This window comes from Podarcis gaigeae (assembly GCF_964106915.1).
Source record: "Podarcis gaigeae genome assembly, chromosome: 4".
In the NCBI taxonomy this organism is placed as follows: domain Eukaryota; kingdom Metazoa; phylum Chordata; class Lepidosauria; order Squamata; family Lacertidae; genus Podarcis; species Podarcis gaigeae.
Genome location: NC_139677.1, coordinates 83,206,632 through 83,224,996, shown reverse-complemented (window position 1 = coordinate 83,224,996; position 18,365 = coordinate 83,206,632). Strand labels below are relative to the sequence as shown.

Below are 18,365 nucleotides of genomic sequence, written 5' to 3'. Positions count from 1 at the left end.
CTTCTGAGGCCCTTCTTTGTGTGCCTCCTCCTTGAGAGGTCTGGAGGGTGGCAACATGAGAACGGGCCTTCTCTGCAGTGGCTCCCTGTCTGTGGAATGCTCTCCCCAGGGAAGATCGCCTGGGGCCTTGATTACATACCCTTAGGCGCCAGGCAAAAACGTTCCTTTTTAACCAGGTCTTTGGTTGATTTGATTGACAACCTATGTCCTTTAAAAATGTAGGTTCTTTGGGGGGGGGAGGGTTATTGGGTTGTTGTTTTTATTTTGATTATGTATTTTGTGGTTTTATATTTTGATGTTATTCTGTGAATCACCCTGAGACCTCCAGGTATAGGGCGGTATATAATTAATAATAATAATAATAATAATATGGGAAGGGAATTGCATAACCAATTAAAAATGTCCAATCTTGCCCGCAACTGTTTGCTACAGTGTATTGTTGGGGATGGTATCAATTCTACCATACGTGCCAGATCCTAGGAGCCAAGGCAGTTTAGGGGCCCCCCAATTTTTTTTAAGGGGGCTGGCCCCAGCCAATGTTCAGAGGGCATTCAGCAGCACCCCCTGGCTCTTCACGATGTCAGGAAGTTGCGTTGGGTCCCCTCAAACAACTTGCGAATTCTACCTCTGAATTCTATACTAGAACTGCAATCCTAAAGAGAGAAGGGAGGAAGAAAGACCCAAAGGTGGATGAATCACCACAACCAGGCTTATGCCAACAGGGTGAAAATAAGGGTGAGGAGGTGCTCAGTCCTTTCATATCCCTCCCCCTGCTTTTTTTAGTTAGCAATTTCTCTCCCGTTGGAAAGAATGGGTCAGAAATTCACTCCAGGCATAAATTCCTTCCATGTTTGGTGGGCTGTAGAAGGACTGGGAAGGCTATGGGTCCTTCAAATCCATTGCCTTGAGCTGACCTTTCTGCTCCACTGCATGCCCAGCTTTCTGCCCTAGCAATGTGAGATGTCTCTGCTGCAGAGGTTTCCATGACAGTGGGGAGGAAGCAGATCTTCCTCTCGGAGGTCAGACCTATCTCTCCACTCTCAGGGATGGAGATCTCGCGTTTCCTGTGGCCCCTGCATTACCCTCTCAGGGACCATAAGGTTATAGGATAAGAATGCTGGCAACAGTGGTGTACACACACTCAGTATTAAACTGCAAAACTATAATTTGAAATATATACATGATTTGTCCCAACTATAGAGATTTAAATTATATATTTACTTCAGTTCTCCTCCCTAGCTACTTAGAAAAGGGAAATGTTTTGCAGTCTTTAGCAGGGAAAGCTCCTGACCCCTCAAAAATAATGTATTTGTATCTTTATTCCAAAATCTGTAACACAATGGGGGGGAAACCAACTCACAGCATTATTTTTCTCTTGCAAATTCTACTAATGTCCTTGCAGTGCTAACGCTACACAGCTGATGTCAGAACGAAATCTCCAAATGTTGCTGCCTGGCTTTTGTCCACTAGAGGTCTGTGTAGGATTGCAGAAAATTAAGCTGAGTTTGCTGGGATGGAGTCTAATAAACAGCCTTACAATACCATTAGTATCTTAGATGAAAACAATCAAGTATTTACATAAAACTGATAAACGAAACAGCCTTTTCAGTGTGCAGATATTCTGCTGTCAAAAGCTAAGTTGTGTAATGATGGCTATTAATCTTCATTCACTGAACAAAGTCATTTGAACCCACAGGAACAAACAGAAACTGTACTAATTTTTCCCTTTAAAAAAAAAAAGTCCACAGAAGCTGCCTTGCAGAGTTATCACAGGCAAATCAACATGTGAGATTTTTATGCAGTGACTGCCAGTGTTTAAAAGTTAAGTCATACATTTGATAGCATTTTGGCTTGTCCCCAAATGCCTCTGAGCCAGGGTGCAATGTTTGCAACAATTCAAATATGATAAAGGGAGAGAGGTGAAGAGAAATAAGTGCCAACATTAAAGAACATACACGTAGCCCAAACAGAGGATAAAAGAGGGTATAGATTTGCATAAAATCTCCATCTTCATATGTATAGATACAAATTCAGAAATCACGACTGAAAGTTATATAGAAAGACCAGACTATGACGAGGGGACCTGTGTGCCTGCTTACACTACTATCAGGTGCTAATGGTTGTTTTTTCCTTTTCTTCCTTCTTATGTTTAAAGGAACTGTAATCCAGACTTGGACCAGACAACTCTTCAAATAGAGGAATGTCCTCTGTAAAGTAGAGCAGGTGGCCAACCTAGACTGTTAATTTCATGTAACTTTATGCAACCGATGCTTTTGACATTTGTAATTGTTTTTACTGAAATATTGTATTTTTAGTTTGTATACCGCCTTGTGTAAAAAGGTAAAGGTAAAGGTACCCCTGACCGTTAGGTCCAGTTGCGGACGACTCTGTTTGGCCCTAACTATGAATATCTTCTGGAAAAGATAAGACTTTTATTTTTGCTGTAATTTAGCATTTTTTGGATGAGGATCTATGCATTTTTCTCCGAAGTAGGTTCAATAGTGTCAAATAGGGCTTACGCCCTAGTTTAGTACTGTTTAAAGTAGTATTCTACCACTTCCCTGCATCAGGAAGTTTTTAATGTTTGATGCTTTGTTGTGTTGGAAGCTGTGTTGGAGTGGCTGGGGCAACCCAGCCAGATGGGTGGGATATAAATAATAAAAATATTTATTATTATTATTTTAAACAGCCAAAGCTTGCCCCAAAGAATCCCAGGAAATAAAGTTTGTTAAGGGTGCTGAAAGTTGTTAGGAGACCACTATTCTCCTCACAAAGTTAGGATTCTCAGAGTAGTTGAATAGTCAAACATTTCGCCACATAAAAAAAAAAGCATCTTCATCTCAAAGGCTGGTGGCAGCTAAGAATTGAAAGCTAATAGGAAAAATACTGAAGTACTATGCTGAAGCAGACATACATATATTTCAAGGATCAGAAGGCATGTAAGTTTAAGCCAGAGTTAGATTAATAGTATAGTTGTTGTGTATTGAGTCAAAGGATTTTATATCTGTATTATTATTGTCTGTATTGCATTAGGGTAAAGTAACTGCCTTTTGGTTCCAGAGGGTACAGCTACTATTGGTTCATTTAAGCTGCTGTATTTGGATCCTCTGTCTTATTGGTTTCCTCCAAAAGGCAGGACTGTGATTGCCTGATATTGTTCCCTCCAAAATGTATCCTTTCTAGCTTGTTCCCTGTCCCTATAAATGTAGCTCTCCCCTCCTCAAGTCTCAGTCTTGTTTGCTTTAATAAAGAAGTGTTACTAGAGAACTGTCTCCAGCATATTATGTCAAGAGAGCTGAAATCACAAACCCCACGTCACAACAATAGTAATCACAATTATACAGATCAGAGATGCGGAACTTCTTTCAGCTCAAGGTCATATTCCCTCATGAGCATCCTTCAGGCGGCACATGCCGGTGGTTGGTGGGGTGAGAGAGAAAAGTGGGCGGAGCAACAGATGTGATTCTCATTATGGCATAAATTATATACTGTACTCTGTGAATGTGCCTGCCAGCCATGCAAACAAATGCAGTACTACCTTCTTCACTGGATCAGCAAGGTATAAACAATAGGAGACCTCTCCACAAAACGTCCTGTGTGATCCAGAGTCAGCAGCAGAGATCCTGCATTAGGGAGTGGAGGAAATATATTTTCAAAGACCAGGAATCAAAACAAAAACAAAGCATGTTGATTACAGGCTTGTAGCCATCACTATGGAACCCTTAGTTTTTGAGCAGGAAGGCAGAACTCAGGAGGAGACCATATGGCTCAGAATGGAGAGCGCAATCTGTTGTTTCAGCTATAAATGTCTTTGAATGCTAGCACATGGCTGTGTTTGAAGGCTTCGCCACTGTAATATAATATTTTTGGGTAACGCTGATCCCCAGGAAACCCTTTGTGTAAAATTAGCCATCTGATATTCATAAAAGCACAGAATGGAGAAATTTTAAAAAATGATAATGAAAAACCAATTATTTTTAAAACTGGTAATAAAAATAGCACAAGCACAAAAGGCTGAGCTGCTAAGAGGGAGCAAATGGCAACACTTTTATGGTGTGTAAAGAAGATTAAAATTAATTTGCTACTGAATCTAGAAATAGCCGTTGATTTAAATTGCAGGCAATCACATATAACCTACAATTTAGAAATATGTTTCAATAACCACAATAATAAATTAATAATGACGCAAAGAATCAAAACTTAAGTCCTGTGTGAGTGCATTTCTTGCACTGTAATAAAGGCAATTCCTTGCATTGTATTACAATTTGCATTCCATAGAATTCAAACTGGAGTACAATATAAAAAATAAAGGAAGCAGTGAAAATACATTTAAAAATCAATATGAATATTTAATATGAACATGATGCAGACCACCTGAATAAAGTTTGCAGACCACTAGTGATTTCATAGTTTGGGAATCCCAGAACTAGATCCCTCTTCATAAGTTACAAGCACTTTTTCCCAGCTTACACTGCTGATCAGTGATGTGGATCATGAGCAGGAAAGCACAGCAAGTGATAAGGCCAGCTCACATGGTAAGTTTTAAGAAAAAGATAGCTGTGTGTATGTGTGCACATGCACCTGGACTCACCATGATTCCAATGGCAAATATACCATGTAGATTAGCTCTCTATGGACTCAGCTACATTAGTAGAAAAACAGTGATTTGAATGTGTTATAAACAAGAAACACCAGACGGCGCCAGAGAGCAGGAAAATTTTATACATGATTTTCCATAGGGTATTCTTCTAGTTTCCGACTTATTCATAGCATTTTTTCCCTTTGTGTAGATCCACCCACAGTTTTGCTGGTAAGAACTAGGAAAGGAGATGTATCACAAAGGAGACATCTGATTGACTAGCAGGGAAAGGAGGAAACTAGACAAACTCAGCTGGAATGGGATTGGCGAGGGACTTTAAGTTCTAGTATGCTTATGTTTTCCAGATCACCCCTACCTATATTCTTGTTGAACGCTTAGGTATTACAATATTCAGAGGTGCCTCATCTTTCATTATCAGATACCAGGAGCAACCTATTGAGGATGACTCTTTCTTGTAGGTTTCCAAAGAGCAATGGGCTCTGTGGCCTGTTTGAAATAGAGTGCTAGCTTAAATGGACCTTTGGTTGGCCAGATTCAACAAGGCAATCCTTACAATGCCATGTACAGAGCAACTGCTGTGTCATACTGGGCAATGGTAGTTGTTACTAGTACAGTTACTGTATTTACTCAAATGTAATGCACACCTTTTTTGGCCAAATTACATGGCAAAAATTAGGGTGCAGATTAAATTCAATAGCGCATTTACATTCACCAGCAAATACTTTTTTGGTTTCAAGGCTTTGAAAATTGAGGTGCACATTATATTCAATGGCACATTAGATTCATGTAAATATGGTATATCAACAAGCACGGCTGAACCAGGCAACCTCCTTGTTGATTCAGTACTTAGGGTTACTGTTCAGAGGAAAATACATAGGAGCCTCTACTCTAAATCCCACCCTTTCTCTTTCTTCTGGAGAAGTACATGACTGTTTTAAGTTGGAGTAACCTTGATGGCAACAACACCCTCTCTGCCTAAAAGTGAATATTGAAGAGGTTGAGCGAACAAACAACAGCATATGCTCAGTGGGGTGGGCTGTTTGAATTTTATTACCTTGGCAGAGATCCAAATTTCCATTGACTGCAATGCGGTAACCTTACCCATTCCAAGGCATAGCAGAGAGCCTGTCCCATAAATGGCTTAAGAACATTTTCAAACACATTTCAGACTTCCTCTTCAACGTTTTGAAAGATAAGGGAGTAATGTCACTCGAAATCTCACACTGAGCCTTCAGCTATGTTTAGAATAGTACTGCAGCAAAGCTTAGAAGACTGTGCTATTGCTGCTATTGTGAGTGGTTACTTTACTTATCTTGTATAACTTTGAACTTCAGCGGCGAGGAATTAAGAGTGCTCAGCTCTTGCATCAGAAGGCTAAATTAATTCAGAATTGCCTTTACTCCATTTCACAGCCTTTTGTCCAGAGTAGTCTACATTTTTAAAGATCTCTACCCAATGATATATCTGGCAGTGTTTGCAGTGAGTTGAATCCTACAGACCCTCAGTTGGTGCCACTGTAGTAAACGATTGTGTACGAAGGGTTATATCCAATGTAGCACTAAGTTAAAACATAGCTGTCAACTTTTCCCCTTTCTTGCGAGGAATCCTATTCAGAATAAGGGAATTTCCCTTAAAAAAATGGAAATGTTGACAGCTATGGGTTAAAATCAGTGTACTTCTTGTGTTGGTGGAACACTGTTGTCTGTTACAGTCTGTTACAGAAGATTGTTGTGCAATGCATTGCACAACAAAACCAACAGTTTCACAACAAGCTTCTGCTAGCAGCACTGGAACAAGCTGATTGGGCGCCTGGGGCTGCGCATGTGCCCTGTGCCCAGGGGTGGGGCCAGAATAGAATAGGATTTATTATTTATACTCTGCCCATCTGGCTGGGCCTCCCCAGCCACTCTCCCCAGCCAGGGCAGGACACTCTCTGCAGGGCCTCTGAGGAATCTGCCTGCCTTCTCCCAATGAGCTGTCCTACAGCTGAGGAGGAGGCGGCGGGCGAACCATTTGGGGCAGCGTGAAGCTTGCGGGCACCCAAGCCACCGCATCAATCCCAGGAGAGACACCTGGCTCGGGTGCACTGCAGGCTCTGCAGTGAGTACTGCATGGCATTTTGTCACCCCCCCCCCTTAGTGGTGACACCCGGGGCAGCCCGCCCCCCACCGCCCCCTTTCCTCCGTGCCTGTCTGCTAGTGCAACAATTGCATTCAACTCCTCTGTTGCACAACCTTTAAAAACTGGCATCCACTAGCACAAGGACTTTTGCTCTGGCAGACATAGAATGTTGGATACAGACCATTATCAGTTGGTGTTTAAGGTGGCATAAGATCCTTTTTTATTTATAATACTATGTGTTATTCAAATGCTACTTTAGAACAAGCAGTTCCTCCAATAAATGCGCTATTATTATTATATGAGGAAACATCCAAAATAGGTGATTTATTAATAGCTAGAAGTCTGTTTCAGTTTTAACCAATGAAATATATGCAATGACAAACCTAGTCTTAATTGCAATGTAATTTGAGGTGGGGTGAATTTTTGACACTAAATCTTTCATGTTATGAACCTTTTTTTGGCAAGGCAAGTTAATGCTGAAGGAGAAAGAGAATGTACACTGATCTATTTCATTTGGTAATTTCCCAACATCTGGACACCTGTTTTTAATTTACAAAATTGGATTAGGTTCAGATCATCCTAAAGGCAAACACACACACACACACACACACAGTATCCAGCTATAATAAATTTACTAAATAATATATGCACAACTTCAGATATTTTCTATAAACAATAGGTAAAAAAGTAGGTCACCACTAGTAAGAAGATTAACAAACTTGACCTGTTGCTATTCTAAAATGTGAAATGAAATTTATTTCATCATTATTTTCAATAGCACTGAGGTTGCACACGCACCTCACATTTAAAGCACATTTAAAATAGATTTGCCCCTCAAAGTATCCTGGAAACTGTAGTTTCTTAAAAGTGTGAAGAACTGTCCTTCTGTGATGGGTCAACTATAGCTCCCAGGATGAAGGGGAATTTTTCATCCTTATAAATAGTATAGAGTTGTAGAACTTATGTTGAGAAGGACTCAGTTTGAATCAGGGGTCTGGAATATCTGGAATATATGAATAGTTTCTCTGATTAAGTGTAAAATGAATTTCCCTTGTGATGAAATACATGGTGTTAATAACTTACATTGACTTTATTAACATGATTTCAGCTTTACATGGATCACCAAGTGATCCCTTTACCTACATCTGAGGGAGGGAGGGAGGGATGAGACAGAAGAGACCCTTGTCTGCCAGACTCTGGACGCACTCATGGGAACCTAGATCTATTTAAATCTGGTTTCAAGCCTGGCTATGGGACAGAGACAGCTTTGGTCTCCTTGCTGGTTGACTTATGCTAGGAACTGGTAAAGCAGAATGTGTCCATGTTGGTTCTGCTGGACCTCTCAGCAGCTTTTGATACCATTGACCATAGTATCCTTCTGGGCTGCCTTGCTGAGATAGAACTTGGAATCCTAGAGCACACCCAATCTGTGAGCCTGTTTATTCAGGGGGAGTGTGACCCCATCCAGGACACGATGAATCACTTTTCCCTGTTCTGCCTTCAAACAGACCAAGAGCACCTCTGGATTGAGTTTCAATTTGTTCACCCTTATCCTTTCCATGAGTGATAACAGACACCAGTTTAAAACCAAGCCAACTTCCTTGGATTTAGGTGGAAAGGAGAAATAGAATTGAGTGTTATCAGCATACTGGTGATACCAAACCCGGAAACTCCGGACAGCTGTGATGTGCCCAGAGCAGATTCTAAATTATTGTTTCTTTGTAAGGCATGTAAAAATTCATTCTAAGGCCCATAGAATTTTTGTTGTGATTGTTGTTCCTTACACACCCTTCACCATGATATCCCAGAGCTAGTTACAACAATTCAAAGAAGTGTGAACTAGAATGAGAAGAGGCTGCTATTCCATAGCCTTCCGTACAGACTGCCACGTATTACCAAATAATATGCTCTCTTAGCAGTTGCCCTGGGAAGGTAGTGGGAAAATGTTGGTCGTACAGTCCAATAGAAGATCCCTTCTTCATTTCAAGGCATCTTAAGTAGCAATCCTGCACATCAGCTGGGATTTTGCTATTGACTTTCAAAGGAAGAAGACTGCATCCATAGGGGGGGGGAATTATCTTAGTGTTGGGTATAAAAAAGAACCTTTAAGCAAAATAAATCTTAGCAAATTTTGGACATCTAGAAGAATTCATTAGCTATGAATGTGCTTAGAGGAAAGGTATTGCAGAGCAATATACTTTCTAGTTTTAGTAATATTGCCCCTAGGTTCGCCAGACCTCCAGGGCTCACCTGGGGTCTCCAGGTTTCCCTGCCCCTCTCCAGGTGCCCAATGAAGGGATTGTCTCTCCAGGAGGGCAAGAGGATGTTTAAAAACAACAACACAAGATTGTGCATGCAGCTTGCAAGCTTCAGCCTAGCAGGAGCTGGCTGCGAATTATTGCATAGACTTTCTAAAGTACTTTCCTCACCTCCCTTCTCATCTCTTCCAATTAACCTCCATCTCTGCAAATTATTGCATAGACACTCCACGGCGTCTGCCCCCTCCCTCTCCTTCTCCTGGGCTCAGTGGTGGGAGGGAACTCAGAGGAGTAAAAAGTACTGGGTTGGGGGTCAAGAGGTTGGGTTTATGACATGGCCCAAAGTATAGGGCTGCAGAAGCAAGCGATATGTGCTGCCTTTGCACCCCTGTGGCAACTCTGGCCTTTGGCTTGTCTTGAGCAAGTCCAAGGAGCAAGAACAAAAAATGGCCAAGGGAGTCTGGAACATTGAGAGACAGGAGGGGAGACTGGAGAGCCTGGACTGGAAGAGGCATTTATTATATATTTTCATTTGAAATGGGGTGGACACTAGATGGATCATTTTGGGTGAGCAGATGGGGTAGGGACTGCCCTGGACACAGAAGAAAACAAAATTCTAGGTTGGGAAGTTCCTAATTCCATTCCAGCTTTCCCCCCCTTCCACCTCCACGGCAGCTCTCTCTCACACCCGCCCCCCTCCAAAAGAAATAGTCCAGTTGGGAACCTTAGGAAATAACTTAGTATGTAGAAAAGAAAGTGGTGAAAGTGCGGCAGGAAGTGTGCTTAAGAAAAAATTAGTTTTACAAGCTAAAATCTGAATTGAGGGCAGAGTTATATTGATTCACTAAAGGGGCTTCTGCTAGCCCAGTGTTGGGAATTGAACCTGTGATCTATAGCCAATTATGTGCCAGCAAAACTCTTCAACAAGGAAAGAAACCAGTATTAGTGCTAGTGGTTCCTAATCCATAGTCTCAATTTTTTCATAGATGATGAGAGGAATATGATTGTCATATGAGGTGAAAAGAGGGAGGGATATGCCACTTACAAGCTACAGAAACAAAGGGGGAAAGCCACAGAAGGTTCAGATGACATTGACAATGACATGATGTTAGCCACACAGACCCCTGACCATCACCAGGGGCCACCCCTAAATCTCAGGTTTGGGGCCTAAAATTTCAGGGTGTCGGATGCTCCTGACCTGGCACCCCGATTGTCCCAAATACATTTACAGTTGTTTTGTTTCTGCAAAGACATCCAAACTCATAGTTTTGACAAGAAAAGAACACACACATACAGAAACACAAGTTCTCATAGGTAATTTATAAATGTTGGGACCTCATGGTCTACAAGTTAGTATTGTAGCCATAATACATGACGATACTGTCACTGAACCAGAGCTCACAACCCTGGGAAAGTGTGGAAAAGTCAGACAGCGGATTATGCAGAATAACTTTTGAGGCATTGTTTGTTTGTTTGTTTGTTTGTTTGTTTGTTTGTTTGTTTGTTTATTGACCCACCCGCTCCAAATATCATTTTCAGTGGAGTTATTTCTGGAACTCTGTTTCTTGCTCACATATTCACAGTCAGTGTTCTTGTTTAGTCTCTCCTAAAGTTGAGCTTGATGAACTCAAGCGGAAAAGTTAATCTTTCTTTACATCTGATCCCAACACTGTTGTGTATGTTCTTATATGTCTCTCATTGAAGAAGAGCCCTGCTAGATGGACCAGCGGGCTGGCACAATCCATAAGGCAGCTTCACATGTTCTTAATCTCTGCTTTTCATGAACACCACATTCAAATACATGGGGGTTTTTTTAACATTCTTCTCATGTACACAGTTAGAATTATTTCACAATACAACATGTTTGATCTTCCCATGTCACTTGAAGTGCTGACTTCTTGGCATTTTGATTTAAGAAGCTTCATAAATAAATTAGACTGGATTTCCCCTGTGCCGTGCCAGCTCTTGAAGCCCTTCCAAGGCAGTGACATGGAGACTTGATCCTGGAGTTATACCTCCGCAAGCATTATTGGTTCAACAACAAAGATTAAAAATGCAGAATTCCAATACAAAACAAGTTGCTATAAATTAATAGCTTGGTAAGGCAACACACTGCCTTCAAGCAAGTAAAACCTTTTCATCCTGAGGGCCATATTTCTGTCATGGACTGACTAGCTAATGCTATTCTAGGCTGCGTCAACAGAAGTTTAGTGTCCAGATCAAGGGAAGTAATAGTAGTGCTCTATTCTCCCTTGGTCAGACCACACTTGGAATACTGTGTCCAGTTCTGGACACCAGAATTTAAGAAGGATGTTGACAAGCTGGAACATATGCAGAGGAGGGCCACCAAGATGATCAAGGGCCTGGAAACCAAGCCTTATGAGGCTTGGAGGAGCTGGGTCTGTTTAGTCTGGAGAAGAGGAGGCTGAGAGGAGATGATGATAGCCAAATATCTCAAGGCTGTCACATGGAAGATGGAGTAAGCTTGTTTTCTACTGCTCTGGAGGGTAGGACTTGAATCAATGGCTTCAAGTTACAAGAAAGGAGATTCCAACTAAACATCAGGAAGAACTTTCTGACAATAAGAGCTGTTTGACAGTGGAATGGATTCCCTCAGGAGGTTGTGGGCTCTCCTTCACTGAAGGTTTTTGGGCAGAGGTTAGGTGGCCATCTGCCTTGGATGCTTTAGTTGAGATTCCTGCATTGCAAGGGGTTGGACTGAATGACCCTTGAGGTCCCTTCCCACTCTATGATTCTAGGAGTGGACGCAGAGGAATGGTGGGAGGCACCATCTGGAGAACCCCCCAAAGGAAGACGGATAGGAGGAGACTTAGGCAGCCATGAGAAGGTAAGGACCTTCAGTCTCCACAACTGCCTCATAGAGGCAAGACATACCGAGAAGAGTTGCTGTGCTCAATGGGTCTGGCTCCCCTGGGCAGACCTTCTAATAAAGAATTAACTTCAATTTCTCAGTGTGATTTATTGCTGGCTTGTTCCTGAGAATTCCATTCTGACAGACTCATGCTAGTGGTGGGCGAGGCCAGAGGCAAAATTGAGCAAAACAACCAATGTAAATGTTACCTTTGTACGGTAGGCCATTTTCTACACTCAAAAACTCCTTACAATCCTCCATCCGGACAAGGGGTCATTATCAGTGTTCAAGGACACATTCCAGATAGGCTTGTAGCCTGGGAAAAGTTTTGAGGGCCAGAGTGAGAGATGGAGGGCCACTATTGGCCCCCAGAGCCTGAGGTTTCCCACTCCTACTTTAGAGGGCAACACAGAAACACTAGTTTGATGGAATCTGCGAAAAGAAGTGATTAAGTAGTCACGTGGTAAACTAGAAAATTCTTCCACAAAATAAGCGATTTTAAGCATCAAGTCACCAAGAGCAAAGAGAAATATTGATGTGACATGTTCTTTGATAAAACAAATGGTATTATGGTGGGCTCGCATGATTCCCCCTCCCCCAATTCTCCTCATGCAAGATCCATGCAGAACTGGAACGGAAGGCAACGCATCCTCAGATCATGTGCCAGCATGAATCTGGCACATCTGATTGTTTAAATGTTCCTGAAGTTGTTTTGGCCTGAAATCTAAACAACTGTTGGATGTTTTCCATAGTTAAGCTCCCCATGGAATTCATGCCAAGTTGGCTAGGGGGAGGGGAAATAACCTTGGAGAGAAAGTTTTGTGACTCTGCCATTACATAGTATAATGGCAACACCGGTAACTATTAGTCAGCTCTCCTTTCAACTAGGGCTTAAATTATGACCAGCTTATAAATTGTTTAAGTATATAGCTTGTCCCATCCTAAAGGCTTTGCGGAGGCAATAAAGAAGAGCGGGAGAACCATAAAATCCCTTAAAGTAGAGAAATTAAAAGGCAGCATCCACACTATGGAGCTCCCTTCTGGTTGCTATTAGATAAGCGTCAACCCGATTAGGGTTTTGACACGTACTGGACACATTTTTATTTAGACAGGCCTTCCTAGAATGGTGTGATCACTAGCCATGCCTAGTGTCAGTTTTAAGAAATGTTATCCCACATGCACCAAACATATAGGCAGAAATCCTAGGGATCTATAACCCAATCACTCCGATTGTAGTTTTTTGCAATCCATTTTCATTTTTACCACCAGGAGCAATGTGGTGTTGGCCACCTCACTGCTCACTCCGCATTACTTATGAACAAATTTAATTGCATAGTGGGCCCCATTACTTGCATATAAGAAATAGTTGGCAATATATGAAGGGGAAGACAACTTACCTCTGTGGCTAATTCTGCTGGCTTCCATGTTAGTTTATTGGTTTACTTTTAGGCATGTTCAGGGGCGCCGACTTATAAAAGATATTGGGGGGGCCCATACTGGGGTCCTGCCCCGGGAAGTTTTATAAGATCCGCTCCCGGCCCGTTGCTGCTGCTGCCGCCCGCCTCGTGGCCCCCTCGCCAGCTGAGGGAGGGAGAGAGACCGAGAAGGAGAGAGATGCGTGGTGGGCAAGGCAAGTGCCCGCCGCGCCTCGCCTCCCACTGCCCCTCGTGCCGGCCGCCCCCTCCCCTCCCTTCCCCGCGCGCGCGCTCGCTCGCCCTCCTCACCCCAGCTCTTGGCCGTTCGCCCCAGGAACTCGCCGCTGTTGGGGTTGTAAATGAACCTCCGCCACTCGGCCATAGACTGGCTGAAGGGCTTCTCCTCCTCCTTGGCCATAGCGCGAGAGAGAGAGAGAGAGAGAGAGAGAGGCTGGAAAGAGAGGGAGCTCGGCGGTTCGCGGGTGGCGGTTTTTCCCCTGCCGAAACAACAGCGGCTCCTCAGAACCGCTAAGTAACTCTCCCTCAGGCGCCCGGCGGGAGAGCAGAAGAGAGGAAAAGGAAAGAGGGGCTGGGCCAGTCGCACGCACCGAGCAAAACTACTCGCGCCGCCTCTTTTACTACCGTAATAATTATTTGTTTTAACTCATTACTGAATGTATTTTAAAAGGTAACTATCATCAAACAAGGAAAATAAAAAATACCAACATAATTTTGTGATTTTACAAAGCATAATATAACTACCGTATTTTTCGCTCTATAACACGCACCTGACCATAACACGCACATCGTTTTTAGAGGAGGAAAACAAGGGAAAAAAACATTCTGAATGAAACAGTGGATGTATCATTTTTGTGCTTCATGCTGTGGCCACAGACATGTGATCTGATGGTGAATTTGGGGTGACCCAATGCAAAAATCCTGAGGATCCATGTGGATCCATGTTTTGTAACCACGTTTTTGCACCATTGCAGCCCCAGGCAACAGTGGGTGCGTGATTTTGGGGGGGCAGGCTGTAGCCATGGACATGCTATGTGCTCTGATGGTGAATTTGGGCTGACCCAATGCAAAGATCCTGAGGATCCATGTGGATCCATGTTTTGTAACCACGTTTTTGCACCATTGCAGCCCCAGGGAACAGTGGGTGCGTGATTTTGGGGGGGCAGGCTGTAGCCATGGACATGCTATGTGCTCTGATGGTGAATTTGGGCTGACCCAATGCAAAGATTCTGAGGATCCATGTGGATCCATGCTTTTTAACCACATTTTTGCACCATTGCAGCCCCAGGCAACAGTGGGTGCGTGATTTTGGGGGGGCAGGCTGTAGCCATGGACATGCTATGTGCTCTGATGGTGAATTTGGGCTGACCCAATGCAAAGATCCTGAGGATCCATGTGGATCCATGTTTTGTAACCACGTTTTTGCACCATTGCAGCCCCAGGGAACAGTGGGTGCGTGATTTTGGGGGGGCAGGCTGTAGCCATGGACATGCTATGTGCTCTGATGGTGAATTTGGGCTGACCCAATGCAAAGATTCTGAGGATCCATGTGGATCCATGCTTTTTAACCACATTTTTGCACCATTGCAGCCCCAGGCAACAGTGGGTGCGTGATTTTGGGGGGGCAGGCTGTAGCCATGGACATGCTATGTGCTCTGATGGTGAATTTGGGCTGACCCAATGCAAAGATCCTGAGGATCCATGTGGATCCATGTTTTGTAACCACGTTTTTGCACCATTGCAGCCCCAGGGAACAGTGGGTGCGTGATTTTGGGGGGGCAGGCTGTAGCCATGGACATGCTATGTGCTCTGATGGTGAATTTGGGCTGACCCAATGCAAAGATCCTGAGGATCCATGTGGATCCATGTTTTGTAACCACGTTTTTGCACCATTGCAGCCCCAGGGAACAGTGGGTGCGTGATTTTGGGGGGGCAGGCTGTAGCCATGGACATGCTATGTGCTCTGATGGTGAATTTGGGCTGACCCAATGCAAAGATTCTGAGGATCCATGTGGATCCATGCTTTTTAACCACATTTTTGCACCATTGCAGCCCCAGGCAACAGTGGGTGCGTGATTTTGGGGGGGCAGGCTGTAGCCATGGACATGCTATGTGCTCTGATGGTGAATTTGGGCTGACCCAATGCAAAGATCCTGAGGATCCATGTGGATCCATGCTTTTTAACCACATTTTAAGTGGGGAGGGAAGGAAAAACACAGAAGGGACACGGAGCAGGAGAGGGGTGTGCAGAGAAGCAGCTGGCTAAGAATGCAGGAGAGGGGTATAACAGGAGGAGGGAGGAAAGGAAGGCAAAAGTTTTCCCTCACCTACCCACCCAAGTCAGCCAGCTCGCGCGCTCTCTCTCGCTCTCGCTCTCTCCCTCCTGCACGGAGCACAGATACACACTCTGCTTTCCCTCTGCCTGGAGGGGAGGGGCTTTCCCTGCTCTTTGTTCCGTTTGAGCAAACACAGCAAGGAAACAGAGCAGGGTGGGCAGTAAGACCCTGAGGCAGAATGCCGGAAAAATACGGTAATAGTTTTCTTAAATTATTGGGGGGGCAGAGCCCCCCCCCAAACGAATTTTTGAGGGGGCTCGGGCCCCCTCAGGCCCCATGGAGTCGGCGCCTATGGGCATGTTTAACTTATGACTAATCAAGCATATGGTGGTGGTCTACTCAGTGTAGACCCGTTGAAATTGATGGACATTACTTCATTCTATTAATTCCAGTGGCTCCACACTGAGTAGACTAGCATTGGATACAATCCGTATTTCTTCACAGTTTGCCCCATGTGGAATTTATTATTAAAATGTAGAGCTCAGGGGAAATTCAGAAAGGTAACCTAATCTAAGTTCTTCTTTGGCGATCACTCATAGCAGAGTAAGATTGTCTTCCATAAACATGGTTTTAACAATGAGTCCGTAAGTGACTGTGGAGGCCAATTCTGGATCCACACAGTGGGGACATTGGTTTCTGGGTGGGAGTTGATCAAGGTGTGGATTTGCCAAGTGTGCCTTCCTCTTAGCAAGTTTCTTCCTTGTGTCCTGAGTTCGAGTGTCTTCAAAGCCCATGACACCTTTGGTAAAGGCTGTTCTCCAACTGGAGCGCTCGCAGGTCAGCATTTCCCAGTTGTCAGTGTTTATACTATATTTTTTTAGATTTGTCTTGAGACATTCTTTAAACCCCTTTTGTTGACCACCAGCATTACGCTTTCCATTTTTAAGTTCAGAATAGAGTAGTTGCTTTGGAAGATAATCATCAGGCATCCACACAACATGACCAGTCCAACAAAGTTGATGTTGAAGAATCATTGCTTCAACACTGGTGATCTTTGCTTCTTCCAGTACACTGTTATTAGTTTGCCTGTCTTCCCAAGTGATGTGTAAAATTACTATATGCTTGTGAAACATGGACCACTTATAAACGCCATCTCAAGCTCCTAATCTAAATATCCCCGTGGCATACCAATGCCCCCAAGTAAATGTGCTTATTCTCATTACTCTTTGCCACATAATTGTAAATAGCCACTTGGCTCATCACTTGTGGTGACTGAGAATTTGCTTCCAGTTACGGAAGCTTTTATAATTGGCTGGAAAGGAGTTGCTTATTATTATTACTTTACTTTCAGGATGTTGATGTACCACAAATGGCAGGTAACACAGATATGTGTGGCCCGTTGGGCTAGTAAATTTTGTGTGCACTTGGTAACTTTTGTGGATTAATTGGGGAGGTTGCATTATTAGTTAGGAAATTTGTAGTTCTACATATACTGGAAAACACTGATAGATCACAGAAGTCTTCACATGTGTTTGTTTTAACAATACATGTCAAATCCTTATTACAGCTGGATGAAATGGTAGATTAAAGGTCCTGATATAACACAGCAAACAAATATCAAACTCTGTAATGCAGTGCCCAGATTGTGGAACTCCCCCCCTTGGGAAGCCTGACCAGCCTCTTCCTTTCTTGCCTTTCAGCAAGTTGTAATAACATTTTTGTTTCATCTGCCCTTTAGAGTCTGGGGTGGTGGTTGTTTCTTGATCCCTGCTTCTAAAGTATTTTAGTGGCTTTAATTCTAATTTTCTATTTTTAAAGTACTGCTTTTTTTGCTTAATGTTTTGTGTATTATTGTCTGCTTTTAGGAAACTTATAGCCAGTCAGTTTATTTTTATACCACATGTTCCACAAATACACTGTAGTCAAGCAGTTCACAGCCAAAACAAAAAAGATTCCCAAGGGTGTCAGAAAAAACAGGGAAAAAATCAGCTGTCCCCAACAATGAAAATGGAGTAAAATGTGTATTTAAATATATGTTTTCATATGAATTAAAAAATAATAATCACAGATTTGTGTGAAAATGAGATGGAATGGACTTAACCATTCATACCTGCAAAATTGACATGGACTGAAAATACACTGATCCATACATCTCTATATTCTGTGTACTGTTGCAAGAATGCTGAACAGTTTCCAAGAGAGAGCAGACATGCTCACTGTTTTAAAAAGTGCCGACAGTAGCCATTAAAATCTGTTCCTGACATGGAAACATCAATGACCTCTTTCCCAGCCACATGGTAAAAATTCATTAAATTCAAAGGATTAAAAAAACACACATTATTGTTGTCCTAACAGACTAACTTTCATGTAAGGATTGTGATGCATTTTCCATAAGCTATTATTAATTTTGTGATTTTGCAAAATCTTTTGTTGTATTTCACATCCCCCTGCTTTGCAAGGCGAATCACTCTTGGAATACAGGTCTGATTGTCTCACCTCAAAAGGGATATAGACCTGGCATCCAAAATGATCAACTTAACTCTATGAGTGACTTCTACAATAAGCCGTTCATTAGAAGAAACACAATTCCTCTAAAACTGGAATATTGCTTTGAATATGTTCACTCCAGTTGTAGCAGTTCATCCTTAATGACTGCTAGATGCTATAATTTTCTACAGTTGACTGCATAAGCATCCCTTCAGAGAGGAGGATGAATATCAATGAACTCCAAGCTGCAAGCAGTATCAGCTACCAATATTTTCTTTTGGTCAGTTAAAACACTTCAGATAGATAGTTAACAAATTC

At 42.8% G+C, this 18,365-nt stretch overlaps 1 protein-coding gene across 2 annotated transcripts in view; it reads right to left on the bottom strand.

The window, feature by feature from the left end:
* SACS (sacsin molecular chaperone) overlaps positions 1-17,768 on the bottom strand; it is a 76,025-nt gene extending 58,257 nt beyond the window's left edge. Inside the window, exon 1 of one of the 2 annotated variants that reach the window (XM_083735715.1) lies at positions 17,671-17,768. The gene's annotated coding sequence lies outside the window, so the exon portion shown is untranslated. Of the gene's footprint in view, positions 1-3,538; positions 3,601-17,670 lie in introns of those variants that run through there. The other variant, XM_083735716.1, reaches the window with a different exon arrangement.
* Between the last annotated feature and the right edge of the window lie 597 nt (positions 17,769-18,365).